At 39.4% G+C, this 19,926-nt stretch overlaps 1 pseudogene; it reads left to right on the top strand.

Annotated features, from left to right (window-relative positions):
* The window catches only part of LOC149313892 (von Willebrand factor D and EGF domain-containing protein-like), a 349,914-nt pseudogene that overhangs the window by 36,964 nt on the left and 293,024 nt on the right, over positions 1-19,926 (top strand).

A 19,926-nucleotide genomic window follows, 5' to 3' on the forward strand; every position in this document is an offset into this window, starting at 1 on the left:
AATGAAACAGTACCATGTTGTGCTCTGTCAAACAGCATCAGTATTCATATGGATGTATGAAACTTTCTAGAGACAAGTCTCATTATTCTTCCCTGTGTAGATACTTCCTAATTAGTTCCAGTAATGATCATTACATTGTGGTGGAATGGATAGGGAGTTTTGTCCTCTAATATGCACTTCAAAAGCACATAAGCAATTACTTTCATGCCAGTTCTTGAACAAACAATGGCCCAGTACAGACGGGTCCTGAATGACGTCCTTGTTACATGCTAAGGTTGCTTCAAGGCAGGGTGCCCACACGCCCCGCAACCCTAGCATGTGACTAGGGCATCATCGTTGCGCAGTGCCATATAGACGGTGTGTGCAGCAATGACATCACTGCTGCACTGCATCTGAATGGAGCAGTGCAGCAGCGGCACGTTCGTATCGCCGGAGGCTGCTTGTGGCAGTGCAAAAAGGAGCTGCTTTTCAGTGCTTTTTTTTGCTGCGCAGCAGCGCCACACAATTGGGTTGATATGGCACTGCTGCATAGCAACAAAAGGCAACCCCAGCCCGCCCTTTTGGGCCCATCTGTACCAGGCCAATATCTCTTTAAAAAGACAGAACTGGGGTGGTGATGGAATGACTGACATCCTGTTAGTGAGTTACTAATGATATTTGGGTTCTTATGAAGATTGGAGTTTTCTACCTCCCTCAAGCACATAACTCACATAAACCCATATTTTACAAATTGCCCATCTTCAGCATGGCCATATAGTGGGCACTGTTCAATAGAGGATGTCTGAGAAGCATCTGACTATGAAACCAGGTGCACAACAGTGACATCACAGGACCTCTAGAGAACCGCAGGAGGTCTTAGAAGATGGCTTTACCATCATGCATCTGATGATAGAGGCATAGCCAGATGCTTCACAGATGATCCTGTTCTCCAACAGCTTCTGTATGGCCATACTGGGGGCAAGCAGCATGCAAGATATGGTGTCTCCACAATGCAAGATCTTGGGCATAAATTGGAAAACTCAACTCACATTCTTTGAAGCATAAGCATACTTTGTCATGTGATGACTGGGCATAATCACTCTGTGCAGCTGCTATATGATTAAGCAAGAAACAAAATTCTCTGCTAGAGTTTTTTTTTAAGTTTTTTTTTTAAAAAACAAGTTTAAGAGAATTTGCATTTGTCATAGTTTTGTGCTTTGAAAAGTGTTCCACTGCTTTATCTGTCTATGAAATGACTCCTCCGTAGAAGGCATTCTTTCTCATATTGTGTTCTTTTGCAGGCCTCATCCTTTGTGACACAGTGACTTACACTAAATAGTTACAACCCTCACAAAGTGTATGGAATTCTGAAAAAAAATGGGTGGTTTGATCTTTGCATCATCAGACTTCAGACACATCCTGTGACAGAAATCTTGAGGGAGTAGAGGAGGGACGGTATCAATAATTTGTGTAACATGATTTTCCTACATTGACAGTACCTCACTAAGCCCCAGGGATTTTCCTTTTCTGTTCCTTTTATCTGTAGACTAAATCGTCATTACTGGACTACATGATTTATTACTTTTGGATGCTTGAATAGATAGGCTTGAAGAGTACTCTTAATTAGGTACATTAGGTGTGGTGTGCATAAACAGAATCATGGATTAATGGCACATTTATTTAATTTCCTCTCATTTTGATTGGACAATGATCTGTGAAAAGTGCTCATAACTTCAGGTGCCATCCTGGATTACCCTCTGTTGGAAATCTTAGTGCCTGTTCTGCTATTGCCAACCTTACCCCACTCAGTGTCAGCAGCTGGTTTGATGCCCACAAAGGGGAAAAAGAAATATGCCAAACTTTCGTGGCCATTACTTAGGACAAACTGACATGAATATCCACTCATTACATAAATTCCTGCAGGCAGAGGGGGTGGACAGAGCTGTCATTTCCTCATATCTTAGCAGAAGGGGACTGTGGAGAACTCCAGCTGCTCCCTTTGACTCTTATTATGATATATGCTAATTCAAATATGATATGCTGCTATTAATTTGAATATTATTGTGAAGGTTATGGCTGAGTTGCTCAACCATCATGATAGTTGGGATTCCTAATGGACAACAACTCATCAGGTATGTTTGTTGTTATAAACTGACTGACAGTTATGCAGTGGTGAATCATGATGTTGCACAATGCTCATATGTGCAGGAGGGAAGTGGGGAAATAGCTATGTGTCTAAGGCCATTGCTCAAATTGTGTCAGAAGTACGGTCATTGCACAAGAGTCCCAATATACAACATGTCCCAATGCTCAATAGCACATATTGTGCATCGGGACACAATGTGCAGTGGGTGTCACTGCTGACCAAGGCAACATCTTGTCAAGGCCCCACTGTACATTGTCACAGTTAACTAGCATGATTATGTATTATGTCAGCAATATAGTTCCAACATCATTACATTACAAATTGTAGCCTCTGATGTAGAATCTCAGCCAAATCTCTTGAACAGACCACACCAGTGCTTCTGGACACAGAGTGACTGCAGAATTTGGAAAAGATATACTTAGACTACAGAGGAGAGGGCTTTAACAAAGACTTAAAGGTCGTAAAGAGATGCTGTGGATGCCATGAGTTAACATCAATCAATGGAATATAATATTTCTCTTTAGCCAACAAAGTAGCACAAGAAAAAGAAGAATGAATAAATTTATAGTGGAGTTTTACATCAATATGAAAAACTGAACAAAGGAAGATGGCACCAGTAGCATTCCTGGGATTCTCACAATAGGCATAAAAATTCCCACAAATAATTAGGAAAGAGGACACACATAGTGAGCTATTTAAGTCTTTAATAGAAGACAGTAGACTTAACATTTTTTAAACAAGTGCTTAGTTTAAAAATAACAATTCATTTTCTTTTTAAAGGATTTTTGAGTATATTGACTACAGCTGCATCCACACTGCAGAAATAATTAAGTTTGACATTATTTTAACTGTCATGGCTCAATGCTATGGAATCCTAGAAACTGTAGTTTTTGTGAGTCATTTAGCCTTCTCTGTCAGAGCGCTCTGAAGCCCCCCCCCCTCCCCCGCAAACTAAAGTTCCTATACTTCCATACCATTGAGCTATGGAAGTTAAAGTGGTATCAAACTGCATTAATTCTGCAGTGTGGATGCAGCCTAACTGTTGCTGCACCTCCTCAAAGGGTTATTTGAATAAAATAGCCTTAGTGAAAGCAGATATTTTCACTGCTGTCTATGCTAATACCATGATGTATTTATTTATATTTTGTCATCCTAAAAAGGGTTGGCTCTTTTCATTGTTATCAGCTGCACTTTGGGAATAAATGTAAGGTTATCTCCAATATAAGATGAATTCAGATACTAAGAGGCAAAAGCTCAGCAGACAAGAACTTAAATCAAGTGCATAAAAACCAACTGCAGTAAGAGTAGGAGTAAATCCTCATTCATGGATAGCCATAGGCTGTCCCTGTTAGCAGATATTACAAATATGTATCTGAACAACAATAAAGCTTAAGGGCCAATGCAGGTCCGTTCAAATCTTTAATCACTGCTCCTTAGGAAATGATAGCTTCAGTTCAGTTATATATATTGAGGTGTGTGGATTAAAAGAATATAAACATATGAATTTTTATCATTTGAAATTATTTATAATGCAATTTTATGCATATCTCCTTAGAAATAAGTCCTTTGAATTAAATAAGACTTCCTGACAAAAAGCATACATAGGTTTGTAGACTTCCAGGGCAATTTTATATGTGTCTACTCAAACATTTGTTGTTGTTGTTGTTGTTGTTGTTGTGTGTCTTCAAGTCATTTCTGACTTATGAGGAACCAGGATGAATTGATCACAGGGTTTTCTTGGCATGTTTCTTCAGAAGGGGATGCCTTTGCCATCCTCTGAGGCTGAGAGAGTGTGCCTTGCCCAAGGTCATCCATTGGGTTTCCAAGGCCAAGCCAAGATTCAACCCCTTGTCTCCAGAGTCATAATCCAATGCTGAAACCACTATACCACTCTGGCTTCAACTCAGGCATAAGTCCTGTTTAATTCAATAGTTTTTAACTCCCTTTTAACAGGATACTTTACAAAGGATGCTGTCTTAGCAATTCATTGTAGACAGTGGAATGAATCCAGATATAAACATGCCTGTATTAGACCTATTGAAATGAAAGGCCAGAATCAATATAATGTCAAACTACTTGTGGAATGGATGGAATGTGAGTGGTTCTAATCATCACTTCGATGTGGAGGCTTATCCAACAGCACATTAAAACCCAGCTCTAACCTATGTGCTTCTTGAATGACGGGCTTTGATGAATCCTTGGAGCCAAAGCAATATGGTAGGAGTAATTTGAAAAATTGCCTGTGGCCAGAGGATTGGCTAACTCCTTTTCCTGTTATGACCTTTTCCTTCTTTTCTTTTCCTTCCTTGGATGCTATCACGAGCTGTCTCTTCCTTCTCACCCTACATAGCTCAGGGGCTGTGCAGACTGCCCCTGAAGGGGCGGCCTGCAGCTACCTCCATATTCACGAGATTGGGGCCACAGCAACTACACAACATAGCCCTGATCCGGCCTTTCTGTGGCTCCTTTTTGCCCCCTGGAAAGGGTTCCATAGCCACCGGCATCATTGCTTTATGCACTCCTTTGGTGCTGTATCATCTAAATGCAGCACTAGAGGAGCCCGGTGATGACACGTGCCATGTGGTGAAGTGTCACACCACCATGGGGGCAGAATCGAGGCATGCATCATGTGGATGGCACGCCCTGACTCTTAATGGTCAGTCTGCACAGGCTTTCAGTCTGGATCCAGTCGGGTAATATTATTCTATGAATCACATTGGTTCATTTCTGAGAGTAGATTTTTAAAAGTCAAAATAACATAATAAAAAGAGTTTGAGAAATTGATCAAAAGGTGTGTTAAAACAAAAAGTCCTATGGAATACTGACCTCCCTTATAAATTATTGCAAATAAAAAATGGGATCCTGTGTGTATATTAGATACTCTGTAGGACCACAACTATATAATAGATTCTGTCCTGACCCTGTTTTATTTACCCATAAACCCACAGGGATTTAGAGGGCTCCATTTCCCTGTTGATGCCTGATGTTTCCACCCCTTCATAGAATCATAGAGTTGAAAGAGACTGCAAGGGCCATCCAGTCCAACCCCTGCCATGCAGGAACTCTCAATCAAAGCATCCCTGACAGATGGTCATCCAGCCTCCATCAACCTTTAGCACAGCAGGCAGAAAAATTCCAACTTCCCCTCATTCTGGAGACTGCATGTGGCAGGAGGTGGAAACATCAAGCAGCTACTTCTTAATTGAGCAGTGAATTGACCCTCTGATTCCAGTAGCTTCTTTTTGGTAAATTTTGGCGGGATACAAACCGCCGCTTTGCGGCGCTTCCCTGCCGCCGCCGTTTGCTCCGCGCGGGAGCTGCAGCAGCCAAACTGCGCGGCTCCCACGCGGAGCAAAAAAGAAGCTCCAAAATGGAGCTTCTTTTGGAGTCGCGTTTGTGACGTAGCGAGGCGCCAGGGGCACACTCACTACGTCACAAAGGACGCGACACGTCTGGACGCTATGCGTCCAGTACGTAAAGATGGCGGCGCCCATGTGGAAGGGGCGCTGCCATCTTGTACGTATAGGATACGTACTAGGGTTAGGGGGGTGCGGAAGCACCGCCCCTTCCTAACCCTAGTACGTATCCTATACGTACTATATGGCGGTTTGTATCCCGCCATGGTTTGGGGGACTTTCACTGTCCCTGCAGAGTCCCTAGGGATTGAACTAAATTAGTGGCTACGCCACTTTAATCATCGCAGAAAAGCGGGATAGAAATAACATTTTATTATTATTTATTATAGGGATCGTGACTATGTAGCAGTTACTAAAATGGAACTGTAGGTTACATATTTGTAACTTCCAGACAGGATTCTAGACAGAGGTGCTCTATAGACAGGCCCTATTGGGTGCCGTTGTTATGCGCGAGGGGCAGCACTACCTAACGCGCCTTGCCCTTTGCACATAATGAGGGCGTAAAATTGGCAGTGCCCTATACACATGGGCACCACTATTTTGATGTGGCGGACGCCTACTGTCCGCACGTCTTGGCACCTTCATGATGCCGCAAGAGCACCATTGGCGCCTTGCGATAACATAATGACACTGCAGAAAGAAGCCGCTTTTTGTGGCTTCTTTTTGTTGTGTGAGGGAGCCGCGTGGTTTTTCCACTGCAGCTCCCTCGCACAACAAACGAGGGTGGCGGGAGACTGCCCTTTTGGGCGGTCTGTATCCTGCCAGAGATAGTAAGAGGGAGAGATTACTACAGTGGATCCTTGTTATATGCTGGGGTTTGGTTCCAAGATCGCCCATGGATAACAAAATCCATGGTTGCTCAAGTCCCATTAAATATAATGACATAGCATAATGGTGTCCCTTATAAAAAATAGAAAACCAAGGTGTGATATTTGAAATTTATACTTTTTTTTAACATTTTCAAACCATGTATGCTTGAATCAGTGTATAAAAATCAGTGTATAAGAAGGGCCGACTGTATACTCATTGTTCATGGAAAGGGGACACTGGTGGCATTATATGTAATGGGAGGAAAACAACAACCTTAAAGTAGAAAATGATACATTGCGACTTGTCCAGATTGTGGTAATGAAATGGGGAAAAATATATCACTCATTTCATATATATGTAACTTCTATTCCCCATTACAAACTAGAGGTGGAAATAGATTGGTATTCTAAGTGTAATGGGAGAGGTATGAACATACATATGCTTTATTTTGAAGCATTCATTTTCACAACAAAAAGTATAGATTGGGTTACCCTGCTTGCAGTAAGCTTAGAATCGCTGGCTTCATCATTGTTGCTGTGTGCCTTCAAGTTGCTCTTGACCTATGACAACCTTAAAGTGAAACTTTCATGGTGTTTGCTTGGCAAGATTTATCTAGAGATGATTTGCCATTGTCTTTCTCTGAGGCTGAGAGTGTGTGATTTGGCCAAGGTCACCCAGGAGATTCCAGGTAGGGATTTGAACTCTGCCCACCTCCAGACCAACAGTCAAACTGCTGCACAACATAGGGTCTCTTAATACTACCATACCTAAACTCCAAGGAAGACCCTGCCATGTAAAGGGACAAAATTACCTACTTCACAGTGGCACAATGAGGACTAATATCTAGGTAAGATCAGGAACTGTTGTTTAAATGGTGGACATGACTTTTCAAAGTATTATTTTTACACTCAAAGCAGGAAGACATCTAGATTCTGCTTGAGTTAACAAAATTTTGTGGGACAATTGCTAATTCCAGTCCAAGTATTTGTCTAATTCTAGTTCTTGTGTTTCCTTTCGCTACAGTTTCCTACTATCTGGCATCTTATTTGTTTATTTGTTAAATGTCGTTAATATTAATGAGTCACAATGATGAATCAATATACCCTGTAATGAAATTATCCTGATACTGTGTGCTCTCTCTGTGTGTATGTAGGTATGCACACATACGGATGCATGTGTATGTCCTTTCCTTTCTTTGTAATTAGACTGCATTAGACTGCATTGCTGAGGATAAACAAGAGAAGCAAAACTCCATTTCTTCACTTCCACATCCTCAGCACAGGAAATAAAGTTTATGATGACTGAGGAAAATCTATCCAGAAAAATAATTATCTGGGGAACATGCAGTTTTATTCACAATATTACAATAGCATTACTAAACAAGAAATAACAAAATGAGAATCATGGTTACTCTGTGTTCTGAAACCTAAAATTGTCCAAGTGTAATCTAAGATAAGCTTTGTTAGAGTTATTTTGGATTGCAACTCCCAGAATTCCCAGGGAGCATTCTGGGACTTTTCATCTCAAATCTTACTTGCATGTTCTTATCCAAGACTGTGGTGCTGTAGTAATAACCCTTATTATACCTCAAACCCAAGAAAGAATCAGAACATGTAAAGGTTACTCTATGGACTACAACTCCCAGAATGCTGTCTGGGGATTCTGGGAGTTCTAATCCAGAAAAGGATATCTTACAAGGCTTTAGATTTTCTATGGGTGGCTTTAAGCCCCAGAATAATATGTCAAAAGAAGATATAACAAACATTCTCAGGATGAAATTTTGGCAAAAATGGATTTCAAATTAATCCAGACTGTATGGATGGGAGGAGGGTGGCTATTAATTATATCCTTAATCCTCAGAGGAAAAGATAACTACTGTTCCTGCAGTAAAAACTGATCAGAGAAAGCCAACAAAATGAGGAATAATAGGAGGCGGACAACTTTGTTAGTGCACTGACTGCATTGCTGATCTGGTTCACATCTTGGCATGCCAGAGGAATCTGTGCTGTGGCCTCTGTCAAGCAGAAATGTACTGTGGTCTATGATGCACCATCACAATAAGAGGAAGGGAGCATTGTGCCAAGTACCTCTGCTCATAAAAGTTAAATGTGAATGAGAGGACGAGTGGTTTGTAACTACACTGACTGTATTACTGATATGGTTCATTTCACATCCCTGGCACAAGCTGTCAAGCAGAAATGTACTTCAGTCTATGATGCACAGTCAAGTTAAGAGGCAGTGAGTATTGTGCAAATACCCCTATTAATAAAACTTAAGTTTTTAGGACTGCAGAGACCAAGGAATGACAAACACAATTTGTTACAGAATCAGTTCCCCTGTTCAATGAGAATCCAAGCAAAACTAACCATGTACTGCAGCTGCAGACAGCATAGATATGCCTGAGACAACCTCTGGGAAAGAAAAGCCTTTGGAAAGAGTCCTCATCATACCATTTGCATCATCTGCTAACAGTTGTTTGGATTTCTAGAAAGAAGAGGATCTTGTTCATGAAGTGGAAAAGCAAGCCATTTATACTTCTCCAAAAGACAATCTAAATGGTAAAGCAGTTAAAGAAACACTACTATCTGTCCAACTATAGATTCTAGTCAATGTTATTTTAATTTATTTTTCTCTTGAAATGTACATATGTTGCCTCAGGATCTCGTGGTACCTAACAGAAAGCCTCATCTCATATGTCCAACCCATGATTTATGATTTTCTATGCAAACCTGAGGCACTACACAATTTATTAAAAACACACCCATGTTTAGTGTTTTCATGTTGTTATATTACAAAGTAAGTATAGTTACTGGATATTGAGTGACAGGGTAGATTAGTTTGTTGCATGAATCCGTATATTGGTTGACATAGACTGGTAGACATAGAAGAAAAGGCACAAGAAGTTCAAAGGCAGGGAACAGAGAAACTAGTCAATAGATTTTGTGATAGTCAAGAAAAGGAAATGCAAGCCTGTTAGTTCTTTTGCAGGTCCAGGGACAGACAGCTCTGAGAGCAAGCCTCCTTATCCAATTATCATATAATATTTTCAGAACCTCTTCACATTGAAGCAAAAGGAAGCTTAAGGACATAATGATTCCTTCCACCACTCTATTCATGAATAATCTCTATAGGATTCACAAATATCTTTAGTACAATAGCCAAAGTAACTGCAGCTGCAGTCCTCTAATTACCACCAGATACCATTTGTACAGCTCAGTCTGACACCTAGGTGAGGCGAAGGTTAATGAAATTCTTATTTGCACATGCAGAAAGTCAAAATATGAAATGCATTATACAGGGTATGCCTTCTGTTTTGGAAAAAAAAAATAGTTTCATTGAGGAAGATTTAGAGCTCTCTACAACAGACAGTGCCTCACTTTTCCCCAGGATAAGCAGATTTCTATTCCAGGCATGTGCAACGTCAACTGAATGTTTTGTATATTGAGTAGCTTTCTAATATTTCAGCCATGCTTATAGCCACACAGATGAGAAGCTGCATTAGAATGAAATGAGACAATTGTGATATTACAGATGTGTAATAATGTACGCACATGAGACATTACATACGTGTAGGAGGTAAAATATGTTTTGCTTTGGCAGTGCTGGTGGCTTGCTTGTAAAACTGTGCCATCCTGTGCTTTGAACTAAGAATTCGTGTGCACATAAGAGTTCTTCTTGATCAGTATGAAAGTCAATGGCAGGTTATAGACCGCCCATTTGGGGCGGGCTGCACCTGCCCCTTTCCCCGGTGTATTGGGGCCTCACCTGCTAGAACGGCAGCCGCTGAGGCCCCGATCTGCCGCTTATCAGGCTGCGGGGAAGCGGCAAAATGCCGCTTCCCTGCAGCCTGAAAAGTGGTGTCCTTGGGGCTTCAAGCCCCAAGGACACCCCGCGGCAGCGGGGAGAAGGAGAAAGGGGCTGCTTGGCCCCTTTCTCCCTTGCTTCACTGGGCGCAGCCGTCTGAAGGCTGCACCCAGCGAGGCAAAGCGGCGCCGCAAACCAGGAAGGAGCTCCGAAACGGAGCTCCTTCCTGGTCCACGCAAAGGGTGCACTAAGCGCCCTGGTGCGGACCGACGACGTCACATCCGCGCCGCCCCGTATAGAGGCGGCGCGGTCGTGACGTCATCATGGCAGCCCCCATGTGGAAGGGGGACCGCCACTTTGTACGGACTCAGTCCGTACTAGGGTTAGGGGTGTGTGGAAGCACCGCACCTTCCTAACCCTGGTATGGACTGACACCGTACTTTAATGGCGGTGTGTAACCCGCCAATGAGTCTACCATTATGCTTCCAACAGTCCCCACCCAGGTACTGTAGGAAGCCTTCAAGCAGGGCAGGAAAACAATATGTTTCTTTATATCCTGAATAATATGGTATTCAGAACAGAGCTTGAGATGGTAATTGGTTCCCTCCCCCCAAAGGTTTCCAGAAGTCTCCAGCCAGCAAAGCCATGCTGGCTACAAGATTCTGAAAGTTGTTGTTTAAATAGGTAACTTTTCTAAGCTCTTAGAACAATCACTGGATATTGATAGTGTTGCTATCATGGCTAATAATCAGTAACCTACCATAAAATGTGGCAAAGTTCGGGGTCCCAGGCATCCATACTGCCAAAATAATCTAGTTTGATGCCACTTTAACTGCCATCACCCAATACTATGCAATTCTGGGGACTGTAGTTTTGTGAGATACTTAATCTTCTCTGTCAGAGAGCTCTGGTTCCACAACAAATTACAGTTCCAAAAATTCCATAGCACTGAGCCATGGCAGTTAAAGTTGTGTCAATCTGCATTATTTTGGCAGTGTGGATGCAGCCATTGTTTATAACATTCCCTTAAACTGAGCTCTCATCTATTCTCTGTACAATCTTCCCACGCCTAGGATTTTGTAGCATATAGAGGAGGGGGCTTTCCCCTTACAACAGTTTTTGTCTCTTCTGATTTGTATGGGTGCATGTGATTTGTGTGTGTGTGTACTCGGCATATCTTACAAATCCACTGCACATGTTACTATCTCCATTTTTTGCTCAGTTTTATGTATACTCTTGTCAACACTCACTAGGTAAATTTGCTATTAACAGCCCTTTGATCAATGAATTTGTTTAATCTTTAAAAAAGAATAATGCTTCCCCCAGCAGTAAACTGTCTCCCCTTTGGAAAATGATATAGCATCACTTAAATTTGTTTTTCAGTATGTCAATATTGACACATTACATGGATAGAAAGTAAAAGGCATGGTCGTTGGAATTAAGTTGGAAGGTTGCCAACAAAATTGCTACTTTGTTTTTTAACAAAAGCAATTGATTTAAGCTGGAATTTCAGCATAAACAATTCTCCAGAATCAAGGTATTAATTAATGAAGTGAGAGACAGTGCTGAAGAGCCAATACATTTTACATTTCCCAGCTAGTTCTTTATTGAAAGCCTCCTTCTTTTGGCTTTTTGCAAAAATGTTTCTTGCTTTTTGTTTTTGTGTTTCCCGGGCTTGGGAAACTATAAAATCCAGGTAAAAAGTATCAAGCTATTTGTGAAAGAAGAATTCAAGCAGGTTTAATTGTTTAAAGAGGGTGTTGTGGGAACTGATTCTTGTAATTCCTAGCCCATTTCTTCTTCAACTACTACTACTAAATGCATATTTATAAAACCAGGAATTTTTTGCATCTATAAAATCTGAAAAATACACAATCTTGTTTAATTAAGTTTTTGGTGTTGGGGTAAACAAGCTTCTTTAATCTTTAATTCTTCAAGGACTATAACTGTGTTTTTTAATTTAACAAAGAAATATTATATATAATACTAAGAATGGAAGGGGGAATAAGGACAGTAAGAATATTTTTTGTTGTATTAGAAAATGTTGCCTTATTTAGCAATATCTAAATAGGTTGAATTCTTCAGTGTTCAATAAATTAATAAATTAATTTAGAGAGAGAGAGAGGAGAAACTATTGGTATATCAGAGGAGAAAATTGTATGTTTAGTACTATAATTTAAGAGCTGTACATATATAATATCAATCAATTACTAGATAGTATTAATTTATAATGGGATCTTATACTTGTTGTTTATTGATTATTTGTCAGTGAGGTTTTGAACAACTAATTTTCTTTTCTAAAATTTAAAGGAACAATTGAAATTACTGAAAATTTGTTAAATTTAAATAGAGACAATAGCAATGGCAGCAAGCTCCAGAACTAAAAGACAATGTTAAACTTCAGTAACAACAATGACTTTAAGAAGAGAGTCAGCAGATACTCTAACAAAACAAATGAACATTAATTTGACAATATTACAAGAATTAAGAGAGTTTAAGAAAGCAATTAAGAAAGATATCTCAGATGAAGTACAAGGAGCTTTTAAAAAAGGAAAGAATTAAAACTAGACATACAAAGAGAATTGTATAAAAAAAAAATTTGGGTGGGGGGAATTGACAACATTTCAGAAGAGATGTTGGATATGAGAAAGGAATTGGGTGAAACAAAAATTAGAACAACCTGGTAGGATGTTTATTTTTATCATAGATATTCTTCCCAGAAAAGTGATTTGCAATTTTGTCCACTTCTCTAAATCTTTTAAAATTTCCCTCCATATTTGATTGTAATTATTTTCAAAAAGGTTGGCATTCCTTTTCATTAAGTGTATCCCTAAATATTTTACTTTTAAAATAATAAATAAATAAATAAAAATGTTGTTTGTACCTCACTTTTTGCAATAAAACAATCAGTGGCTTACAACATGAAAAACATTTTACATAAAATAATTAGTATTACAATATCCCCCCCCCCCAAAAAAAAAGAATTACTGTAAACAAGTTACAGTTAAAATTACATTAAAATAAACCATTAATATCAAATGAATGATGGGTAGAATAGTAGAATAATACATAGTATGTGGGAGTAATTGTTATATGGCTGAGTACTTTATTCTGGAAAGGCCTGCTGGAAGAGATCCAGCTTGACAGCTCTTTTGAAACTGTCTAAGCTCGTAAATCTTGTCTGGCAGTCCATTCCACAGCCTGGGAACAGTTGCAGAAAAGGTCCTCTGGGAGGCTGAAGTTAGTCTGGTCTTTAAAGGCTTCAATAAATTCCTCTCAGAGGACCTGAGTGTGCAGGGCAGATTATATGGAAGTAGGCCCCTTAAATAGGTTGGACCGAGGTCATGTAGGGCTTTAAAGGTGATAACCAACACCTTGTACTGCACCCGGAAACTAGTAGGCAGCCAGTGGAGTGATCTCAGAATCGGTGTTATGTGGTCACTCCTGACTGTTCCAGTGACCAACCTGGCTGCCATATTCTGTACAAGTTGGAGTTTCTAGACTAGACCTTTTCCGGACTAGGCACAAAGGTAGCTCCATGTAGAGTGCATTGCAAAAATTGAGTTGTGAGGTTACTAGTGCATGTACTACAGTTTTGAGGTCCTGGTTCCAGGAAAGGGCACAGCTGGCGTATCAGCCAAAGCTGATAATAGGCATTCTTGACCATCCACATTTGTCATCTGGAGCAACAGATCAAGAAGCACCCCCATACTGTGAACACAGTCCTTTGAGGAGAGTTTGACTCCCTCTAGGACTGGAAGTTGCAACCCAATACCCGGTTTAGGTGCCTCTACTATAAGTACCTTCATTTTGTCTGGATTCAGCTTGAGTTTGTTTTCCCTCATCCAGTCCATTACCACCTCAAGACACTGACTGAGGGAAGAAATGCCATCTGTCATCGATGCTGATGACCGAGACACGTACTGATAACACCCCACCCCATCTTAAATTTAATTTTGCTTCTTCTCTGGAGATATTTTTTGTTAGACTCACAGTTTTTTCTTGGTTCATTATAAATCCAACAAATTTACCAAATTCCCACAAACTGTGAAGTAGTTTATCTATACTTTTAGAGGATTTTCCAAAAACCACACCAAAACATCCACAAATGCTTTTATTTTTATAGCTGAATCCCTTTATTCTAATTCTTTGTATATTTTGTTCTTCTCTTATCCTGATGTTTAATATCTCCAAAATAATGATAAACAGTAAAGGAGACATTGGGCAACCTTGTCTCCTATCTTTTTCAATTTTAATGGATTCCACCTTTTCTTTGTTTATTATCATTTGTGTCTTTTGTTCTTTATATATTGTATTGATCCATTTTCCAAATGTTTCTTCCATTTTCATTCTATCAAATACCTCCTTCACAAACAAAGAAATATTCTCTATAAATCTGAGGCAGACATTCACAAAAATTTGTGAGATTTGTGTTTTATGAGCATAAAGTGAACCCTTCTCATCCATGAGGATTTGGTTCTGCCCCCCCCCCCCCCCCGGATGGGGAAAAACACATGCTAGATCCCCATATTATTCAATGGGAAGTGATGTGCCACCATTGAATAATATGTGTTGTGCTGAGCTGTGGATGCTCCAGTCTGTGGATTGCTTAGCCCACCAATCTGGTGGGCCCAACTGTAGTAAAGTCTGTTGAAATTGTAATGAAAAAGAAGAATCACTGCAAACCTGATTAAATCATAAAACAGATATATTTGATTTTAAATTTATTTATCTGTTGTAAAATGTGCTTAACTTGTCAACTAGTCAGGAGATTCATTTTCAAGTACCACAGAAACTGTGGATGAACCTGAGACTCTCTTATTTTGGTCTAACTCATAGAGTTGTTATGAAGATAAGGTAGGGAAGAGGAAAGCTTACTGGAAGAAAGGTGTGGCATAGATCTGACTTACTATTTAACAAATAGAAAGGGCAGAACAGTTTGGAAGGGCATTGTCTTGTTTTCATCTTGGTGGCCCACTGCCTGACATCACATAGAGACTCCTCATCTAAACCATTGACTTTTGCTGTGATCCATATGTGAATATGGAAGGTAGAGAAAGGGAAAGGTAAGTAGGTGAGATTATAAGAGAAGAAGAAAAGAAGAGAGGTGCTTATGGTTTTGTTTTTAATAGACTGAATTAGAGACAAGTTTTTCAAAAATTAATGGAGCTGCTTCCTTCTATCTAACAGGGAGAGGGTGAATAAAATCATGAATAAGATCTTTCATTTTCATTTTGGTACAGCTTTTTGTGTAATACTATAATGTGAATGTAAAAACTAATTCTAACCTGATGTGTAGTGGTTTCAGCATTGGACCACAGCTTTGGAGATCAGGATTTGACTCCCCACTCAGTCATGGAAACCCACTGGGTGATGTTGGGCAAATCACACACTCTTAGCCTAGAAAACCCTATGATAGGTTTGTCTTAGGATCACTAGAAATGACTTCAAGGCACACAACAACAATGGTTAAAAACATACCCCTTCAATACAAAAATAATTGATCCCCCCCCCCGCATATTGATTAACTCAACATGCTATCTTCTATCACATAATAACTTTCCTATCATTCAGTCATTATTGGTATAAAACAAAGAAAGACTATATAAACAAACCTCCATTAAAAACAAACAAACAAAACCTCTACATCTAAAACACTATGTAGATCCTCTAAAGTGTACAGATTTTGTGTAATCAAAGAGACAATTTCCAAATAATAGCATTACAGAGACAACCACTGGCTAATGATCAGAGGATCAAATAAATTCTTTATCCCTGTTGTTCTCTTTGTGTGCTCACTTTTCTTATGGTTTACCATTTGTAAATTGCTTGTTTAGAAGTCTGTTGTTTTATACACACACACACACAAATCACCAACAGAAAATGTGAAGTAAAACTCCAGGTGTCAGCTATCATTAAAACCTGGCCTTGTTTCTTAAAATCATGTTGTTCAGCCTGCGAATATGAAGATGAACGATCTGTTTATTAGCCACTTTACAAAATTCATGTTTTATAACTCTACAATATGTTTCAAAGAAATTTGGAATGTGGTGGTGGAAAGCATTGGGCAGACATTCTTTAACTTGCCATTAAACCAGAATTTTTCCTCTCTCTACATAAAAGAAAAGTGACAGTCATTTTAAAGTGGCAAAAAGCTTGGCTCTAACCTTCCACAGCCGCCTCATGCTTTGAAAGTGGCCCAATGAATATCCATCCATCGCTTTATTGAACCTAAGGTGGCTTACAAAGTGCAGAAAATTATAATAAAAGCACATATCGTTAAAAACATACTCAAACATTGAGATTACAACAGTATTAAACTAACAACAAAATTAAAATATTACTTTAAAACAAAAATTACAAACAATACAGTGCCATAAAAACCCTTGTGATGTTAACAAATGATTCCCAAAGCCTTGCTGAAATAGAGAGCCCTTAACCTGTCACTGAAAAGACAACAAGAAAGATGTCACCCTAACTTCCCTAAGGATGGAGTTCCAAAGTAGGAGAGCAGCCACAGAGAAGGCCATCTCCTGCATTCCCACACAATGTCCCTGTGAAGATGTTGGGATAGAAAAAGTGCTCCTTCTGCAGATCGTAGAGCTTGGGAAGACTCAGATGGGAAGATATGGTCCTTAAAATAGACTAGACCTGAACTATATAGGCTTAATAGGTCATAATGATGCCTTGCTCTGGAAATGAGACTACATGAAGATGCAGAGTTATTGTGCTGGTACAACGAAGTCCTATTTAGGATTTGTTTAAAAAATGAATAGAGAGGTTTCAGCTATGTCTCTTCTCCCATCTTCACTCACTCTCCACCTTTGTAAGGCCAAGGACCTTTGTTAGGCAGAGGATACTGGATTTCTCAAGAAGCCATCATGCTTTTGCATCAGGAAAATTCTAGGTCATGTTGAGGTAAAAAATGTCAATCCAGTCCAAATTTAAGAAGAAAAAAATGTTTTACCTTTGTTGGAGGTCAAAACCTCAAATAGGAAGGTCCCAGTCCACTAGCTCACTCTTTCACATATACATAGTGAAGATTAGGCAAAATATGTTTTTAAAAAACATTTATTAGAATAAAATTTTAATTGTTTAAAAAAATTTAAATGTTTTTTAAAATTTAAAATTTTGAAATTAATGCTGAGGGCTCTCCTTTTTCCTCCAACTGATCTTAGCCCCACTCCCACCATTTCTTAAAGCTTTTTAAAAGGAAGCAGGTTAATGCAGCAGCCTGTTTCTGCCAAAAGACAGATGTCTGAGGAGCAACGATGTCACCCCTCCTTAGGGTTTCACCTGGGGTAGTCTGCACCCACCCCCTGCACCCCCTAGTGATGCCACTGCAGCTGAATATGGTAACAGCACATTTCCAAATTCACACTGGCAACATGAGGAAGGAGGATGTGGAAGAGTGAACCTCGAGCACATATTGGACCTCTCTTTGTTCAGTAAAAAGAACACCTAAATAGGGCTACCAAAAGAGGATGGTTTCTCCCAATGGAGCTTGTCAAGTTGGTCATCAGCCTTTTTGCCTAAAATATTTGGTGTGTTCCTATGTTGTCCACCTTCATTGGCTAGCACAGGGACTGGTTTCATCTCAGCATGAAACAAAACATTACAGTTGAGTACAGTCAGTTCAAGGGCTCTTTTAGACTACAGACAGCCTTTCATATCCATTGATTCTGCATGTGCTGATTCAGCTAATTGAATTTTTTTTAAAAATTCCCCAAAGGCAACCATGGTTTGCATTTTATACAAGGGACATCATTTTACTATGGCATTGTATATAATGAGCATCTGTGGACTTTGGTATCCATGGGGGTGGGGGTGGTCCTGGTGGGTGCCAAGTATAATAGGCTAAGAAGAGAATTTAAGAAGAACCATCATGGATCTGACCAATGGCCTATTCAGTTCAGCATTCTGATTATAATTGATGAAAGAGCAATGTCCAAGCAGATGCCTACTAGAAGAAAATAGCTACTAGTGTACCATATATTTGATGGTCTGTAATGCTTTGGGAGGGAAGGTCCATCAAATTCTGGACTTCTTGCAAACCCAAAATATTTTGGTTCGTGAATAATGAAATAATAAATAATCAGAAACTGAAAAAAGTAGATGAGAGTCATGATAAAATAGTACTACTATTCCTTTTGACTAGAACTAATGAAAAACATTTAAAGCTAACATAACACTTGCATTATCCTGCATTGGAAAACCAGTTTCTCCCTTTCTTTCCCACCATTAAAAATATATATATTGAAAATAAAGCTTACCTGAACTGTACTTGCCCGGATATGAAATAATATTGAAACAGACCAAGGTCAATCAAGAGTCATTTTTAGAATGTTTAAGGTTAAGAGAAGAAGGGAAACACACACAGAGGGGTGTATTTTATTGGGGTTTTTTTTCTGTTCTGTGGTTGTTTCCATTTAACATTATAAAACTTACCACAAAGAAAATATAAACCAATGGTTTAAGTTCAACATATTTTGAAATGAAATATTCCTTTTTTCAAATATTGCTTTTGGATTATAGTTATTGATTTTTTTTGTTATTCTTTTTTTTTTATTGGGAAGAGGATCTGTTCTAGAAGTGAGAACAGGCTTTTTATTGTTTTACAATTTCTTATAGGGCTTTATTGCTCCTTTTAATAACCTTGTCAGAGATTTGAGGTGTAAATAACAGGTGTTTCATTTAAATCTATTCTGATCTCCCTGAGTTTTAAATGCTTTCATTTAGCTTTAGCTTTAGCTTTATTATTTATTTTCCCTAATAGTTTCTAATTTTTAAAAACTTCTCATGGTCACCATTTCAGTTAAAAATTGGAAGAAAGATCTGTAGTAGTTGATAGAGGTGATTTTTCCCACTTGATAATAAGGATGGACATTGGGACAGAGAAATTTATGATCCGTGAATTTTAGTTAAATTTTTTTGATTGATTGAATTTGATTTATATGCTGTCTCTCCTCATAAAAACTCAGAGCAGTTATGCATAATTAAAATCACAAAGTATATGAAACTTAAAATCAGAAGTCTCAAAATTACAGTGTCTTAATTACAAATATAAGTTAAAATACCATGAAAGAAATATAAACACCAGCCATCAAAGACAAATTGAGTTTTTGCACATTGAAGCTTGTATAACATAAAACATAAAAGTGTGGAGACATTGGGATTTCTTGATGGAAAAGAGGTACTGAAATAGGTGCCACAACCAAGAAAGCCCTATTATCATGGTCTGATCTATCCCAGGTAGATTGGTACTGATCAAGTAAGGGGCTATACAGATTGCCCTTAAGGGGCGGCATGCAGCCGACCCTGTCCTGGCCTGATCGGGGCTTCAGCAACCTCATGCTGAGGCCCTGATCCAGCCTCTGGACAGCACAAAAAAGAGCTGCAAAAGGCAGTTCCTTTTTGCGCCCTCCAAGGGGCACCAAAGTTGCGGCGGTACGGCTTTATGACGTCCCTTCAGCACTGCATCATGAGGATGCAGTGCCGGAGGTGCATCATAATGTTGTGTGCCATGAGGACTGGCATGTGCCAAAATGGCACCATGGGGGCAGAGTTAGGACATCCAGCATCAGGGCGCTGTGCCCTGACTCCGCCCACAGGCTGGCGCTTTCTGCCGGTCTGTATAGGGACTCATTCTTTAAATACTTGAGTCCTGAGAGGTTACAAATTTGTATGTTAATGTTAAGAGCCAGCCTGGCATTGTGGTTTGAGTGTTGGACTATAACTCTGGAGACTAGAGTTCAAATCCAGGCTTGGTCA

The sequence above is a fragment of the Sceloporus occidentalis genome, unplaced genomic scaffold (genome assembly GCF_023333645.1).
Source record: "Sceloporus occidentalis isolate IW3139 unplaced genomic scaffold, rSceOcc1.0.p SCAF_4, whole genome shotgun sequence".
In the NCBI taxonomy this organism is placed as follows: Eukaryota; Metazoa; Chordata; class Lepidosauria; order Squamata; family Phrynosomatidae; genus Sceloporus; species Sceloporus occidentalis.